This window comes from Hipposideros armiger, unplaced genomic scaffold (assembly GCF_001890085.2).
Source record: "Hipposideros armiger isolate ML-2016 unplaced genomic scaffold, ASM189008v1 scaffold_169, whole genome shotgun sequence".
Lineage (NCBI taxonomy): Eukaryota > Metazoa > Chordata > Mammalia > Chiroptera > Hipposideridae > Hipposideros > Hipposideros armiger.
The window spans coordinates 658,958-676,784 of record NW_017731519.1 but is presented as its reverse complement, the minus strand read 5'-3'; positions in this window follow the sequence as shown (position 1 = coordinate 676,784).

Sequence of the window (17,827 nt, the reverse complement as noted above, 5' to 3'; positions counted from 1 at the left end):
AATTTTACTTCTTTCTTATCTATTTGGATGCCTTTTATTTCTTTTTCTTGTCTAATTGCTGTGGCTAGAACTTCCAGAACTATGTTGAATAAAAGTGGAGAAAGAGGGCAGTCTTGTCTTGTTCCTGATCTTAAGGGGAATGGTTTTAGCTTTTCCCCATTGAGTATGATGTTAGCTGTGGGTTTATCATATATGGCCTTTATTACATTGAGCTATGCTCCCTCTATTCTGTGTGGATATATATTGTCATTTCTCTTGGGTATAAAGCTAGGAGTGGAATTGCTGGGTCATATAGAAACCTTTTTTTTTATCAGATCTATTTACCCTACAGTTTCTTCAACAAATATTTATTGAGCACTATCATGATTAATCAGGCATATTAGGTACTGGTGACACAACAGTGAACAAAACGAACAAAAATCTTTGCCATCATGGAGCATATATTCTAGTGTGAGGAGATCAAAAATAAACAAAATAAGTTAATTTATATAGTACGTTACAAGCTGTTATATGTTGTGGAGAAAAATAAAGCAGGAAAAAAGGGTGGAGGGAATTGCAATCCGGCTACCTGCTTATATAGTTGTGTCCTGCACAAGGATGTTCCGTGAGACGTAAGTAGGGACTGAAATCCAGCCATCTGCTGGGGAGAAAGGTGCCTTTTCCTGACTACTCAGGGTGGGCCTTCGGGAGGCTGCAGGTGGTGACCCAAATACCTGTCTTTAAATGGAGCACTTCTTGAAATATCTTTCTGGCACTATTGAGCTCTTGAGCTTTTGCACTCTTTGGATACAAGCCTTTACCTAAGGTTTACACACCTGATACTATAAATCTTTTTGTTGATGAAATAATCGGGTATTATAGAATTAAAACCTCAGTCAAGTCCACAGCACTCCATCAGTGCATTCACCCTATCTCCATAGCCTGGCAGGCTGTCATGGAATAGTAAAGATTTCCTTTCACAGAATCAGGCTGAGCATTCTTTCCTTGATTATGTGAAGATCAAGCCCAGTATCGTTCTGGGCCTCTAAGTGAAGCTGGATTGTCTATAATTTAGAGGGCTGTCACAATTTTTCATTTAAAAGGAACATAAATAACTTCTGACCTTTCCAAGGTCAGCATATATACCCTGTCCTTCCAGTGCTTTTTAGTAAGAGTTAATGGCTTGGCAGTAGGCTAATTTCTTGAATATTTTAATTTGCTGCATGCCAATTAGTCCTCCCAATCTAAAGCACATTTCACCATTTTCTTCCCAAGACGAGTCAGTCTTGTCTGCCACTCTCTGGGTACAGATGGTACATATTACATGAATTAAGTTGCAGTCTTTAAAAAAATTAACATTAAGGTTTCAAAACATCTAGCCTACTTAGAGATATCAGTTATGGAGTATGCCATGTAAAAAGAAGGCAACATTTTCACTGTACTTCTTTCTCTGGATATCATTAATAATATTTTCTTTCTGCCTTTTCTTTGAAATTTGTTAGTTTGCTTGGTTCAACTGATTTTGTCTTATGTCTTTGTACTCTCTCTTATTAACCTTTTGAGGAACCGCCTTCCGCTCAAAAAAATTCACATGCCTCATATGCATATCTTGAAGAAACCTGTTCTGAACCCCTTCAACACCCTTACTCCGATTGAAGAGTTTTCATTCTGTTTCTGGTTTACTGAGGGCTTTTATCATGAATGGTGTTGAATTTTGTCAAATACTTTTTCTGTTGAGATGATCGTATCATTTTTGTTCTTTATTCTATTGTGTGATGTATTATGTTAATTGATTTCAGACATTAAATTTAAGCATTTAAAAATATGTTCACAGGCCATTTGTGTTCTTCTGTGAAATACTGTTCATAATGTTTGCCTTTTTCTACCAGGTTGGTTGTCTTTTTCTTACTGATTTTTAGTCATTTTTTTATATAGCCTAAATATCTTTATCAGTTATATGGATATCACATATTTTCTGCAAATTTGTGGTTTGTCTTCTCTCTCTCTTTATGAGGTCATTTGATGAACAGTCGATTCTGAACCTGAATGTTATAAAATCTAAAGATCTTTACTCTATGGCTTGTACTTTTGGAGACCTGTTTAAGAAATCCTTCTCTTCCGGAGGTAAGTCTATTCTAAATTGTCTTGCCTTTCACAATTAAATCTCTACTCCACCTAGACTGCTTTTTTTAAGGTCTGAGGTAGGATCAGATGTCATATTTCACCCCATCATTTTGGACAGAGTGCAGATTCACTCAGACTCACCTTGTGCAGGCTCCTCATCTATTGCTCTTGAGGAGCTCCTGATGGCTCCATGGCGGCTGCAGCAGTTGCCTCATCTACCATCACTGCCAGCTGTCTTGTCCTTCCCCATAGAGAGTGCCAGCCCCAGCACTGCACCCATCATATCTGTTGCTGTGGGAGCACCAGTGGATCTGGCACCCGGGCCCAACCCAGATGGACTCACAGAGTCTCTCGCTCTTCCTGCTACTACCCACTCTAGATAAAATTCAACACTGCAAGTCATCAGATCAGGGCATGAATGTCCTAGAGGTGTCTCAAAAGGGATCAAGTGATACAGTCTGGAATGGTGGAGGGGTTAACGCTTTTTGAGACAAACTTTGACCAGTGAGGAATGGAAGACAAGAGAGAATCAGCAAATCAGTTCTCCTCCCTCCGATAGACTGTTGTGAAGCATGATGCTTCTGAACAGCCTGTCTTAAAATGCCCATGAATGAGTAGTGAGCACACAGCTGTGTCTCTTGGTGAAGCTATGGCTAGCTCAGAAGTTATTTGTATTCCCCCTGCTTCCCAGCCTCACTTCCCATTTCTATCACTTTTTGCTGCCCTGGGATTAAATCTTCCAATAAAGTAATAGCCCTTAAGCTTTGCCCCAGGTTCTGGTTTCTAGGAAACCAAGGCTAAAATACTTACTTTAGTCTTTCCTTTACTCACTTACGTAAAATGGCAGTTACACTGTATATCAAGCTTATGTAAATGTGTCTGTTTCAAAAGTATATATTTTGTCCCATTGATCTATTTTCGTAGTTTTGTAAATACCAACCATTCTTTATTATTATAGTTTTATCATATATCCCCCAACCTTATTCATCTTCAGGTGACTTGAGGTCATAATATATTATATATTTAATACTCACCTGGATTTAGTTCATCAATTAACAGAAGAGTTTGTGAAAAGTTGGAATAACATGTTCCTTAGATATTTGATAGAATTCACCTGTAAACTTTAAGGGGTAGGCATTTTTTTCTGGGAAAAATTTTAAATTACTGTTTCAATATCTTTAATGATTAGAGATTATTTCTTACATGGTTATACTCAAGTCAGTTTTTGTAAGTTGTATTTTTCAGTGTTGATAAGCTATATTTTTCAAGTTTATTGACATAAACTTTATAATTCCCTTATATTTTCTCCTCTATATCTGTAGAATTTGATATTGTTTCCTTTTTTATTCTTAATTGTGCTAACTTTGGACTCTGTCTCTTTTTTCTTTTATCTTTTTTTAAAGATTTTATTGGGGAATTAGGGAAGGGGAACAGCCAAGTTGTTGTCCTTTAGTCTTAGTTGTAGATGGCACAGCTAGCTCAGCTCCAAGTCCAGTCACCATCTGGCCGCCTGTCAGCAGCTCGTGGCCTCTAAGCTCCAGGTGCCATGTTCACTCTTAGTTGCGGGTGGGCGTAGTCCCCCATCCCATGCGGGAGTCCAACCGGCAACCTTGTTGTTAGGAGCACGTGCTCTCACCAGCTGAGCCATCCTGACACCTGTTGGCTGCTCAGCAGCAGCTCAGCTCGGGCTCAGCTCACTGGCCTATGTGGGAGTTGAACCAGTGACCTGTTGCTCAGAGCTTGCACTCTTAACAATCTGAGCCCCTCGGCCAGCCCCCCTCCTTTTTTCTTGATTAAACTTGCTAGGAGTTTGTCAATATTATTAGCATTTTCAAAGAACCAACTTTTGACATTTGACTTCCATCTATGGTATATTTTTCTATTTCTTTAATATTACTTCCTTGTTTCTACTTTTTGAGTTTATCCTGCTATTTCTTTTTTAAACTTCTTAAGTTGGATTCTTAGTTCATTAATTTTGAGGCTTTTCATCTTTTGTATTTGTAAGCACTTAAGGCTATAAATTTTCCTCTGAGAAATGCCTTTGCTGGATCTCACAATTTTGATAATATTGTCTTTATTATTCAAGTCCAAATATTTTGTAATATCCATTAAATATTTAAGCAGTGCTTGTTTAGAAGTGTACTTATTGTATTTATTTTTATTGATATCTAATTTAATTGCATCAGAAAATGTGGTTGTATGACACTAAGCCTTTGAAATTCATTAAGGTTAGCTTTATGGCTTAAAACATGGACTATTTTCATAAATATTCCTTGTGTTTAAAAAGACTATAAACCTGAGCCAGTGAACATATGGAGAATATTGCAACTGACAATTACAGTGTTCTCTCTATGTTCATTAGCTCAGGCCTGCAGATTTTGTTGTCCAAGTTTTAAATATTCTCACTGACATTTTTGCTTGCTTATTATGTTTATAAGTTTATAATAGTTATATTATCCTGGGAAATTGAAATTTTTAACTTCATGTAATGAATCTTTTTACCTCTAATAATTCTAATAATGATTTTTTTGCCTTAAAGTATGTTTTATCTGCTATTGTTATCACAAGACCATCTTTATTTGGTTAATATTTTCCTGGTATGTCTTTTTCCAATTTGACTTTCAACCTTTCTATGTCATTATGTTTTAGATGTGCCTTTCATGAATTTAAAAAAAAAATAGCTGGATTAAAAACAATCCAGTCTGACAAGCTTTGTTTTCTAACTATAGATATAAGAACTTTAAAGATATTATTGTTTGACTATTTATATACTTGGTTCATTTTTACTATCTTATTTTATGCTCACTACCTTTGTGTTTTTATCTTCTGTTTCCACTTTCCCTTCTTTTTTTCTTCCTTTATCTTATTCTACCTCTGCACTACCTTTTGAAATGTTATACACTCATATCTATTTTTTAGTGATTACCCTTACCATTTAACAAGCATACTGAAAGTCTAAAATAGTCAATATCTTTATCTCCCTCCCTAATAATATAAGGATATTAGAAAGATTTAACTGCTGTCACCCACTTGTCAATTCATGTCCTATTATTGTTCAGTATTTTAGTCGTATCTTATTTACCTTTCACAAATTAGACATTATTGTTATTATTTACCCACATTTATACTCATGTCTGTACTCACCATCCCTTCTTACCTCTTATACAATCCATTTAGGATCACTTTCTGTCTGCAGTATATTCTTGAGAATTTCTTATAGTGAAGGACTATTGGTGCTAACTCTCCCAGTTTATGATTGCCTAAATAATGCCTTTATTTCACTCATATTCTTGAAAGAAATTTATAAATCTTTATTGATACACTGTAAAAGAGATCTACTAATATACCATGTACGTGAGTACAGGGACTCAAACATAAAGATACCAATTTTACTTCAAATTTAACACAATTACAAACTCCACCAGGTTATTTATTCTTATTTTATCTTATGGACCTTAACAAGGTGACCCTAAAATGAAGGATTCATTAGACTCCTTCCAATGAAATAGAAGAGCAAAGGGCAAAGAATAGCCAAGTCACTCTTGAAGAAAAAACTATTAAATGGGGCCTCTTCCAGATATAAAACTTACAAAAATATGATAATTAAGATAGTGTGGCATTAGCAAAAGAATTTTTAAAAAAGAGAAAAATGGAAATAACAAAGATCCAGAAACAGAGCCAAGCACATAAGGAAACTTGATCTTTAATCAGTGGCATTGTGGATCGGCTGGGAAAGATAAGCCTTTTAATAAATGTTGCTGGGATTATGGGTATTTATATAGGGGGAAAGTGAAACTGGATTCAACCTCGGAATATGCACAAAAATCTATGTCAAGTGGAGTAAAACCCAAGAGACAAAACTTTCTAACTTTTAGAATAAAATATAGACAAATATTTTTGTGCTTTTGGGGTTGGGAAAAATTGTGTTATAAAGAAAAAGTAATTCAAACCTTTAAGGAAAAGACTATGAATCAATTAGACCACATTAACATTTACATCCGTGCATCTGAAGACACTATTGTCTTGAGAGAAGGGTTTTTTGGTCCAAGATGGTGGATTAGGTAAATGCTATGCCTACTGCATTCCAGGATCACACCAAAATTGCAACTAAATTATAGAACCACCAACCTCAAGAATCATCTGAAGACTAGCTAAACAGAACCCTTATAATTAGAACCCTTATAAGAAGAGGCCACATTGAGACTGATTTTAAAAAAAAAATGTGAGAGAAAATAAGCCACTAGAGAAGATATTTGCAGTGCATACTGTCAACTAAGATTTAGTATGGAGTGTACATCTGCAAATCAGTATAAAAAAATCAAACAGTAATGGATATGAACAAGCATTTCACAAAATAGGAAACACATGAAAAATGCTGATTCTCACTAATAATAAAGGAAATGTAAATTAAGATAAAAATGAGTGCTATTTTATATCCATGAAATTAAATTGGTAAATATGTAATCTGATGACACCAAAAGTTGGAAAGAATTTGGAGCAGTAAGAACATTCATTTTTTTGTGAAAGTGTATCTTGCTATAAGCACTTTGAAGAATATGTGTTACATATGTATGCATAGTGACGCCATATGTGTACACAAAGATATGAGATATATTAATGAAAAACTGGAAACAACCTAATTATCAACATAAGAACAGAGAAATGAATTTTAATATAATCATACAGTTTAAAAAAGTGAATGAATACTAAATGCAATGTGATAATCCATATTAGATTATGGAACAGTAAAAGGATATTAATGGGAAACTGGTGATATCCAAATAGAGTCTGTAGTTTAGTTATTTGTAATATATTAATATTAATTTCTTAGTTTGGACAAAATTATCATTGTTGCTTGGAATGTTAACATAAGGGGAAGATGGGGACATGGTATATGGGAGCTCTCTGTACTCTGCAACTTTTCTGTTAAGTGTGAAATTATTTCAAATTAAAAAGTTTACTTTAAATAAATGACTAGAGCTACTTATATCATTATGGATAAATCTCACAAACATAATGTAGAGAAAATACCAAATTGCAGAAGGCACACATAGTATGTAACCAACTATATAAATTTAGAAGCATTCAATATAATGTCTTATTTAATGACACATACATATGTGGTATAACTTTAAACATAGACATGTGAATGATAAACACCAAATTCTGAATATTAATTTCTTCTTGAAGGTGAAGGGCTGGCTTATGTTCAGGAAGGTTGATGATAGATTTTATTTGTAATGCTTAATTTTTTAAGTGGGGTGGTATGCACAAAGACAGATTTTGATATACATTTCTCCCTTTAAATTATCTGAAATATTTGATAATAAAAAAAAAATATCAGTTTCTCTGCAGGGAAGGGACGGGAGAAGGCATGAAGGGAGGAAGGAATGGGGGAGAAGAGAAAGTCAGTAGTAAGTACAAAAAGGCTTTAAAATACTCTTCTAAATGATTTGAAAGTCTCACTGAGAACTAGTTTAACAACCTCTTGTGGTAATCTTTTGAGAACTGGAGTTTGAGGAATATTTAGGACAACAGCCATCTGAATCAGAATCTCAGGGAAGCTCAAATCAAAGTTTGATTCTTAGGCCCAAGAGACCAAGAGATTTGAGCTCATATTCAGGACCCAGGAACTGGAATTTTTAACAAACCCTCTAAGTGTTCTTATACCATTTAGGTTATGGCTATCTAAGTAAACAGATTTGGTTTCTCTCAGCCATTAATTGATTTTAGAAATTTCTAATTTATTTACATACGTAAATACTTTGAGCATGAATGTATGTATGTATGATTTATAGGTATCCTGAATTAATGAGTGGTCCCAGCTCAGAGATAATATGATCAAGAGATTAGCTAGCTAGGTAGCTAGCTATCCCATACAATGTTCTTATCCTTAATGGACCCTTTGATAGTCTGGTGAAGTTTTGGACCCCTTTTCAGAACAGTGCATTTAAATAAATAAAATAAATTCTGTAAGATTGTAAAAGAAACCAATTATGTGACAAGTTATTAAAGTAAACACATTTGTGATATATTAATGTTTGATTTATTTAGGCATTGGATAACAAGATATACTGCAGATATAATAACTATCCTAATTAGAAAGTAGTGATGAATGTAAATGATATTTGGCAATATTTCAACCACCATAATGTCCCATGAAACATCTATAATGTCTACTGGCCTACAAGTCACAGATAATTCTTTACACTATTGTAGTTTGTTGCCTGCTTTCATAGTTAAGGAAAATACTAAGTTCCAGTTAGAAGTTTGTGAAAATAGTAAGTCTGTAGATCAGGACCAGATCTAGAGTGAAGTGAGTGAAGCAATTGCACTCAGTCGCAAAATTTAAAAACTCAAAATATTTTAATGCAATACTTTTTAAAAATCAAAATTAAAGCAAGGAAAATCATGATAAACAAAATGTCAAATTTTTAAATAAGGAGTATAGATGACCTGAATTCTAGACCCCAAAGTATTCTACCGATGAACCCCCTTCCCAGATTAAGAATTCCTATATTATAGGCAGGCGTTCTCACTTTTTCCAGTTTCCCACCACTTATTTGGCATTGTTTGGGCAGAACCATCAAAATCTTCCAAATCTCATTTTTGCATCAATAATCTATATTTATGACAAGGAATACAAATAGTTTTCTCTGTTTATGTGCTACATAAATTTATTAAAATAAAGTTTCAAAATCTAATAAGTCCCTCTCAGTTCTTTGGCAGCGGTGACAAAGATTTTAAAAAACAAATGGGAAAAATAATTTTTATATAATACAGTTTCTGTGTTTGTAATCAATAAAGGCAAGTCGTTTTAAAAATAATTGTGATTATTTCTCATAATGTGAGATTATTTTCCTATAAAAATAAATATTTTGGTGGTGGTGTCGCTATAAGGAGCAAGGAGAAATGTTCAGGAGACCGGTGCTAACGGGTTAGGGACCCTTCTCGCCCACAAGCTGCCTCTTAGAAATGCCGTCAGAGACAGAATACCTGCGTGAATGTGCTTCCATTTTTTATTACGGAACATGCCCTCTTGAGAGTTATTCTTCAACAAAACACACGTTTCTATATTCAGCTGTTTCCTAGGCAGGAATAACAATAGCAACACACAAGTGTTTCAACAAAACGTTGTCATTTTTCATGGAATCTTTGGAGGAGTTTGGTTTATTTTATTTTCAATTTGTTTCTTCCATTTGCCGCCACCAGTACTGAGGCTCCACCTAGGGCCCATTTCTATAATTACATTCATATTCATTAAAGCTTATCTCTCTTGTGAAGGACATGTGGAAAACAGTTATGCAAATAAGAGAGTGGTTGAGTCTTTGTTTTGTTCCAAGCACATGTCTGACACATACAGATTAGGTTTGGTCACTCCCAGGAACAGAACGATGGCTAAGACAGTGAACCACCACGGGCTGCTGGCCAGGCAAGGATATGGTTAACATATTATCTCTGACCTTGGAACATTGCCCTCCAGGAATGCAGCTGGCTAACCTTTGTAACAGGTGGTCCCAGCCCAGGCGGGCTGGTGCAGTGGAGAAACAATAACCTGTGCATCACCGGGAAGGCCAGCTAGGAAGGGTGGTATGGGAGAGGCTTAAGTCAGATGAAGGCAGAGAAAAATCAAAGGGCAGGCTTGCAGAATTTGGTTTAGAAGTTACAAAAAATAAATAAAATAATAAAGTAAAATACAAAAAAAAAAAAAGAAGTTACAACGTTGAAAACCGTGGTTGTCTCCTCTACCTTTTATATTTCTATCAGCTGAATTGCCAGCATTTTACCATTAGTCCACTGGGCAATTTGTTTTTTTGATTCCCTCTCTTTCCAGCAGTGAGTAATGTGGAATGATTTGAGCTAGCACCCCAGAGTGTTTTGACTCACACCTGCCATCTGTCTGCTTACTCACCATGCAGCCATCCTTCTTCACCTCACTGATGATTTTTATTTGATATAAGACCTGACAGGCAACAGTGGTTGTGTTAGTAGATTGTTGGATTCCCAGTTTCCTTTATTCTTGTGATGAGAGCAACATGGCACATTAATGTTTCAGATCGTCACCTGGATTTGTCTGGGAGTTACCATATATTCCTAAAGATACTTAGCATGGAGAGTTGTATAAAAGGAGAGGTAAGGGGATTATTTTTGAAAATGTTATTTTAAAATTGTAGAAATTGTTATTTTAAAATTATAATTTTTATATAACATAGACTGAGTCTGCACAAATAAGATTTAAATCATTTGAAAGGAGTGCTGAGAGATTAAGGGAATGAGTTAACTCAGTAACATCCATCTTAAAAATTTTAATTATCGAGTTTCATTTTGTTTACAAAACATGAAACATCACAATTTGTAGGAAACCAGCCAAGATAGTCTATCCCAGCTAGCTCATTTTTGAATCAGGCCAATCTTGGGAGAATCTAAACTTTAATAAAATCAGTGAACAAGTATTTATTCATAAGCAATTATAATGTATTCAGCTCTATTCTAGATAATATAGAAAACATATAAATGGAGTAAAATATGATTTGGATCTTCCAAGGATTTATAATTTATTGTGGAAACAATTGATTATTAATGAAATTCCAAACTTTGTAGTTCTGACTATGAGTAATTATGGAATAAGAGTTCAGAGAAAAGAGAGAACAGTGCTGATTGAAGTAATCAAGATAAATTTAAATAAGTAGAATTTTTTAAAAAACAAGGAAACAAGAACAAAGTCTGGTGCATAATAGACATCCAATAAATATTTGTGAAATGAGTGATATCAAGAAATATTTGGCCAAATAGGTACAGAAGGTATATATTGGTGATCCAATGGAAAATTCATTTGATAGGTTAGATAGAGGGCAGAGTGCATCAAGGAGAAACTGAACCACAGGTAGTTGATTAATCCAGTTTTAAGGCAACAAAGGTCTGAAAAAAGTGCCATGCAATGTGAAAAGAACATAATTTGATGAATTAAGAAAATATTTATAAAGGAATCAATGAAATTAGTGACATATTTAGTCACTAATTAGGAATTATTAACATATAATAATTAGTATCTAATAAGAAATAAGAAAGGGAAGAGTCAAAGATTACCTCACATTTTTTCACCTGGGATTCATGAATTATGATTATATTACTGATTCCTCTCCCTCCTCCACAAATTAAGAACTTGGAAGAACTTCCTAGCAGGTTTGATGGGAAGAAAAATACTTTTGTTCTGGACATACTGAGTTTGGGACAATAGAAAAATATAAGCAGTGGGAAGAAGCATGAGATGAGAGCATAGCTGAGATGTCAACTAAGTTTTTAAAAGCTAAAATATTAATGGGATCTCTCAGCCTGAGAATTTAAATAGAGCTGTGTTCGGATGGGATACTTTTGAGTGCATCTAAAGGTCTAGTAGAGACTGCTGCTTAAATCGGGAGGTTTAATGTATGAATTCAATATAATTGCAAGTCTCAAGTATTTGACACCAGAAATAAGCCAGGTATTACTTGTTCCTCAGAAGTCCCTGCTCTGGCAGAATCCAGAATCTGGTAGGTACTGAGATGCTCTTGGGAAGTAACTCATTCCAAGGGAGGAGCTGTTGCACAGGTTCTAGGATGAAAGGAGAGAGTTCTCAGCTCTGTTACTCCTCTACCTTCCATCCTCCTCACCCCTAAACTAACCATGGCGAACATCTCAATACGAACCATATGAATATGGAGGAAATATGCAAGTTCTAAGAAGCAATTTGTACCAGTGTATGTCTGGAAAAAGTCATAGCAGGAAAAAGCCCCAGCAAAGATAAAGTGGACATCCTTGCAGAAAACTGAAGCAGGAAGAAGGAAATTAGTTGCTGCCTTGTAGGTGAGGCGAGGACTATTTCAGGAGCACAAGAGAGATGCCTCGTAGAGACTCCCATAGTTCATTGGGAGAAATTTAGAGAGGGGAAGGAGAGAGTTATAGATTTCTCAAATTTGCACTGTACCAATGCATCTCACTCAATTAGGGACAATACCATTACCCCAAAAGGGTGATTTTAAATGTGTGTAGGCATTTTTACTTACCACAATGACTCTAGGGTCCTATAGACATTTAGTGTGTTGGGACCAGAAATGACAAGCTAATGCAATGCTCAGAACAATCTTACCCAAGGAATTATCTTTCTGTACCAACTGCCGATAAATAGTGCCTCTGTTGAGAAATCATGCATTATAACATTACCAAATAATATGGTAAACTATGAAGTGTGGAGTGCTCTAATTCTCTTTCTCCTACAATATTTAAAATATTTGATAAATGACAAAACAGCTACAGTTAATGGGCATTAATGTTTTCATCAATTATCATGACAGAAGTAAAAGACATATAATTTTCAAACTCAAGAAATTTAAACTAATGTTGAATTCTTTTAAAAAAACTAAAAATTGAATAAAATACAGTGCAGTTGTATATTCTTAAAGTTTCTTCTGCTACACATAAAGGGCAATGTAGGAGGCCTAATTATTATTGTATTCATGTTTTAAAGAGACAGAATTTTTTTTGTTTTCCAAATCTCAAGAGAATGGAGATTAGGAGGAAATTCAGAGAATGAAGGACTTAAAGAAATTTATCATCTGTGGTCTCTCATTCCAGGGAAAATAACAGATAAATCATTCCAAGAATAGAGTTTTCTTTCTTTTGTGGAAGGGGAAAAAAAGAGCAATTATCTTAACTGAATGTATTCCTCCCTTCTTAAGTAGGTTTAAATAGTATAGCCTCCTGTCATTGAAAATCCATTTCTTCCTTGTTCTGCTAAGGAAAATTCCATTTCATTAATCTAAATGGGAATTTTCCTAACAGAAAGAGAGAAAGCTTCCCCAGAAAAAAAGAGGAAAATACTAAGTCAGAAGCAGCAGGAGATATATCAGGAGAGCATCACGGGTCAGATATCAAAGAGTTCACCTTCAACAGCACAAACTGCTGGGGCATAATAATTTCCTCTCTATTATAATTACAAAAGTGGAAAGCATATTCTAGCCCTTCATACATAATGTATCATTCTATCACCCATCTTGAATATCAAAAGGATTCAGTTCTGTGAAACTCTTGTGTATTTTTTGAGAATCGTTTATAAGTGAAAACACAGTATACATTTTAAGTTAAATAAGTCATAAAATGGAAGGCTCTCCTTGTTGAAAATTTGGGAAATGGGAGAAGGAATGAGTGTACTCATTTTGAATCCAGATAGCTCAAGGTCAAATCCTGGCTTTACTACCTGCTGCGTAATTGCTAATTGCGCTAACTTCTTAGCTTTGGTTCCCTCATCGGTAGCCTCAGAGATTAGCATTTTCTAAGAAAACTTCATGGCAGAATTAGCAAAAGATGCGAAATTTGCAATATTGAATTTAAAAAACTAAAAATTGAGAAAAATATTTTCAGTTTTATATTCTTAGTTTCCCCTGCCAGCCAAAGAGCTCATTGTCTTCTAAATGCTGTTTATAAACTGAACAGTTCTTTCTTTAGCTCATCTCTCTCTTACAGTACTTTCTAATATACAACTAGCAGAAACCAGTTGATGCTGCCTGGATATCTTTTTAGTCAGTTTCACAAGTTTATTAGGTATATTGTCTATCTTCCAAAGTGCCAGAGGTGACAGTTTTAAAAATTGTTTCACTACTATACAACATGAGTCACCATTTTTTCAGCCTGCTATAGCAGTTTACTTATCATTGTCCAGCCTTCACTACTAGTTCGTTCAAAATTTTTCCAGCCTTTGCTAATAGTTTTCTTTGCTAACAGCCTTGATCCACAGCTTTTCAAGCTTGCACTTGGTGCCTAGTGCTAAAGCCACTGTCACACATTTTAGATATTTGTTATGGCAATACCCCACTTATAAGGAGAAATTTTTGTATCAATTTTTGCTTATAACAAGCCACTTCAAAGCATAGTCCTTTAAAAGCATGATCATTTATTAACTCACAAATCTGTAGATACACAATTTTGGCTGGACATACATGATGGTATCACTTAGACTCACTCATGTGGCTACATTTAGCTGGTACGTCCTGGGGTCTGGATGTTTATGAATGACCTCACTCACATAACGTAGTGGGTAGCTAGGGCAACAGAGGCAGTTGAGTCACCTGTCTCCATCATGTAGCAGGCTACCCTAGGCTTCTTGTTGCTGAGTTCCAAAAAACAGAATGAGAAAGTAAGTTTCAATGTGTAATCACTTGTCAAGTCTATGCTTGTGTCACATTTGCTACATTCTCATTGGCCACGCAAGTTACTTGACCCAGCCAAAAGTCAGTGTGGGAGACAACTATCCAAGGTCGTGGGTGTAAGGAAGGACATTTTTAAAACAATCTGTAACAGGTGGTGATGCCTGAGTGGTTCGTAGAACACATAGGATTTTACAGATAGATAGTGGGAGGGAAATTTCATTGCAAGAAGAGGGAACATTATATTCAAAGACATAGAGGAATGAACATCATAATCTATTCTGAAAAGGTGTTTTTATGTTCTTCTATTGACACCATTAACTTTGCACATTTCAAGCTTCAAAATTAGAACTTAGGTTATATTTGAATTCCACCCAATGTGCTTATCCATAAAGAAGATATCTTAAAAATCACGAAGTGAAAAGTAAAAAACAAAAATTATTCATATAGTTGACCCAACTTACCTTTCATATTTCAAATTGTTATCACTTTCTAAATATGATAAAATGTAAAGAGTTAACTCACCACCAACAAATAATAAAAGGAATCATTAATATTATTTCCATTCAAGACAATTCAGATTGGAGTGGTGGTAGTGGTGGGCCATGCATGAAAACAATAAGCACACCAGTGGAATTCCTTGAAAACAAACAGACTCTGTTAGGTATCCTGGATTTTGCATAACTATGTAGCAGGAGAACCAATGACTAAGTAAAATTTGTTGGTGATGGTCAGTTATGCACAAAATAGTTTAGCCAGCGATAGTAGTTGACCTGTTATGTTATACATCCTACTCTATGCTTAAATGACATTACACAACTCTCCGTATTTAATGCTCTGAAGTTGAAAGAAACATGTGTTAGACACAATTCACATTGAACTGCAGGAGTAGGAAAATTTGCTACCAGATCTATTTTATGCCACTGTCAAGGTGTCTGTTTTTCCACATTTTACCTCTGTGATCTAGATAGTGAAAATTGTTGTTCTGAGCAGTTGTAATCCAACTTTGTACCTTGGCTCCCTCATGACCTGTCTGATATGACAGTTTTCAGAAGAAGACTGTTATGCATTTGAAAATAAGTGAATTACTAAGCTATTACATTTGGAGTCTTGCAAAATTACTATTAATGTTGTCTTTTGACAAGGGTGTGGGGAAATTAATCTTAGAATTAGAGTTGACTTGGAGATTGGAAATATGGTTCAATTTTTCATTTTAGCTTTTCCCAGAGACTGAAGGAACTTATCCAAAGCTACAAAGCCAGTAAACTGCAGACTTGAGACCCTAACTCAGACCACCCATATTGTTCTAGTGCTCTTTCCACCACATCATGCTGCCTCTGATCAAAATAACATTTGTAGTTCAAATAAACCACCATTTTATAACCATTTCAAAAAATTATGTAAATATTTGATATTAGCCTAAGTTCTAAGTGCTTAAGATAAGACAGTGAATAAAATATAGTACTTTCATCTAGCTTACAGTCTAGTTAAAATAATCACATAGCTGATGATTTTGACATCTTATAACTGTTTGCCCCTGCATTCATTCATTCAACAAATATTCCATAAGCACTTAATATATGTCATCACTTTTCTAGGTACTGGGAAAATAGTGAATCAGAAAAAAAAAATACCTGCTCTCATGGAGCTTACAGTATAGTATTCATTTCTTTTTAATGTATTTATTTTTCTTTAGAAATAAAGTATATCAATATAAAACAAAATAAATATTAAATAAATAATATAAATCACACACATAAATGATATGGCATAGTGCAAAGGCAATTTTCTAGAAATCAGGAAATGTGGATTTTTATTTTGTTTTTTGTCGTGAACAACTGTATGATTTTAGGAGAATTACATAACTTCCCTGGGTTCCAATTTACTTGTCTGTAAAACAAGAATAGACTAAATCCATACTAACCACTGTGGTAGCAACATATTAGTCCTGGAATCAACCATTTCTCCTAGAAGCCCTGGTTCCTTTCTGCATGGAAGGACATTAAAGACCCAGATCTTGATCTGGGCACTAGGTATACTTGTTGGTACTGGAATATGTTTGTTTTGAGGGCCTTTTTACTGATGGAGTTCTTCCTGTTTCTTTTCCTTAAGAGTACCTGTCTTCTCCCATTTATCTCAGTCATCCCCACCTGCTTCTGAGTCTTTCATCCTGTTTGCCTCCTTTTTGCATCTACAATACGCTGTTACTGTCTCACGTCCGGCACAACATGAGCAGTGGGAAAATGAGAGGGGGCGGCGAAAGGTTAAGAAATAAAAGAGGGCCGGCCCAGTGGTGCGATGGTTAAGAACTGGCTTGGGACACCAGAGCGCCCCGGTTCGGATCCCACATATGAGGGCCAGTGACACTGCCCTCTACAGCTAAGACGCTGAACAACAAACAGCTCAACCTGGAGCTGGGCTGCTGTGAGTCGCCGGCGACTGCGTAGGCTGCAGCCCCTGTGGCAGTGGGTTGCCATGGGCTACCGTGTGTAGCCAGCAGCCAGCGTGAGCAGCCAGCAGCCGCAGTGAGCGGCCGTCCAGAAGCCGGCGACCGATCTGCCTCTCCCAGGAAGAGCGCAATGATGGTGCCAACTTGGGCCAGTGAAGCAACATCCTCCACAACTAGGCTGAAGAACAAAAGGACAGCAACTTGTCTGTTCCCCTTCCCCCAATTCCCCAGCACTGTTCCCATCCCCCCAATTCCCCAATTAAAAAGAAAATCTTTAAAAAATAAAGAAAGAAAGAAAAGAAACAGCAGTCAAGAGTTAAATGAGCGTGGGGCCAAGGGTCTCCAGCCTCGTGGACTAAGAGCCCCGAATTGGGCTGACACACCGCTTTTATTTCTCCATCTACCCAGAAGTAACATTGTTCTCTCCACAGTCTGTGAGTCTCATTCCCGGGAACTTGCTCAAGCCAGATTACCCATGCCTGCAAGCTGCTATTACCTAGAGTCCGCCCCGCTTAGATAATACAGATGCTCTGCCTTCACACACCCTATATGCATATGACCCCAGGAAGATAAGATTATTATGCTGAGGACATACTATCACACCATTAGGTCACTTCCCAAGCCGATTGAGGGAAGGAATGTAGCTACAGAGGTAGAAAACCTCCAGTCTCTTTGGGGGGCGAGTGAGGGCTCATGCCCGCCTCCATCAGCCCTGAGATTTCTCCTAATGGCCTCCAACTGACCGTGCCTGTCTTACGTTGTTCCTCCCACGAGGAATCTTACCCATCATTGACTAACTGGCCATCCTTTGGAGCCAAACAGGGAGACACAAGGTGTATGAGCAGTGTCCTCAAAAGTGTCAGTTTAGGGTTAAGCATGGGTGGACAGATCGCTGGCAACATTACTGTACCAGTCAATCCCCATTCCTGATTTGCCCTTCTTCTACAGATCCCAAATAGCCTCTCTGTTATTCTTTGGAAAATTGATATACGTTGATTTATTTTCTTCTTTCATTCTGGGCCCTGGAATGTAGATCAGTCTACTTTGTGTGTGTGTGTGTGTGTGTGTGTGTGTGTGTGTGTGTGTGTGTGTGTGT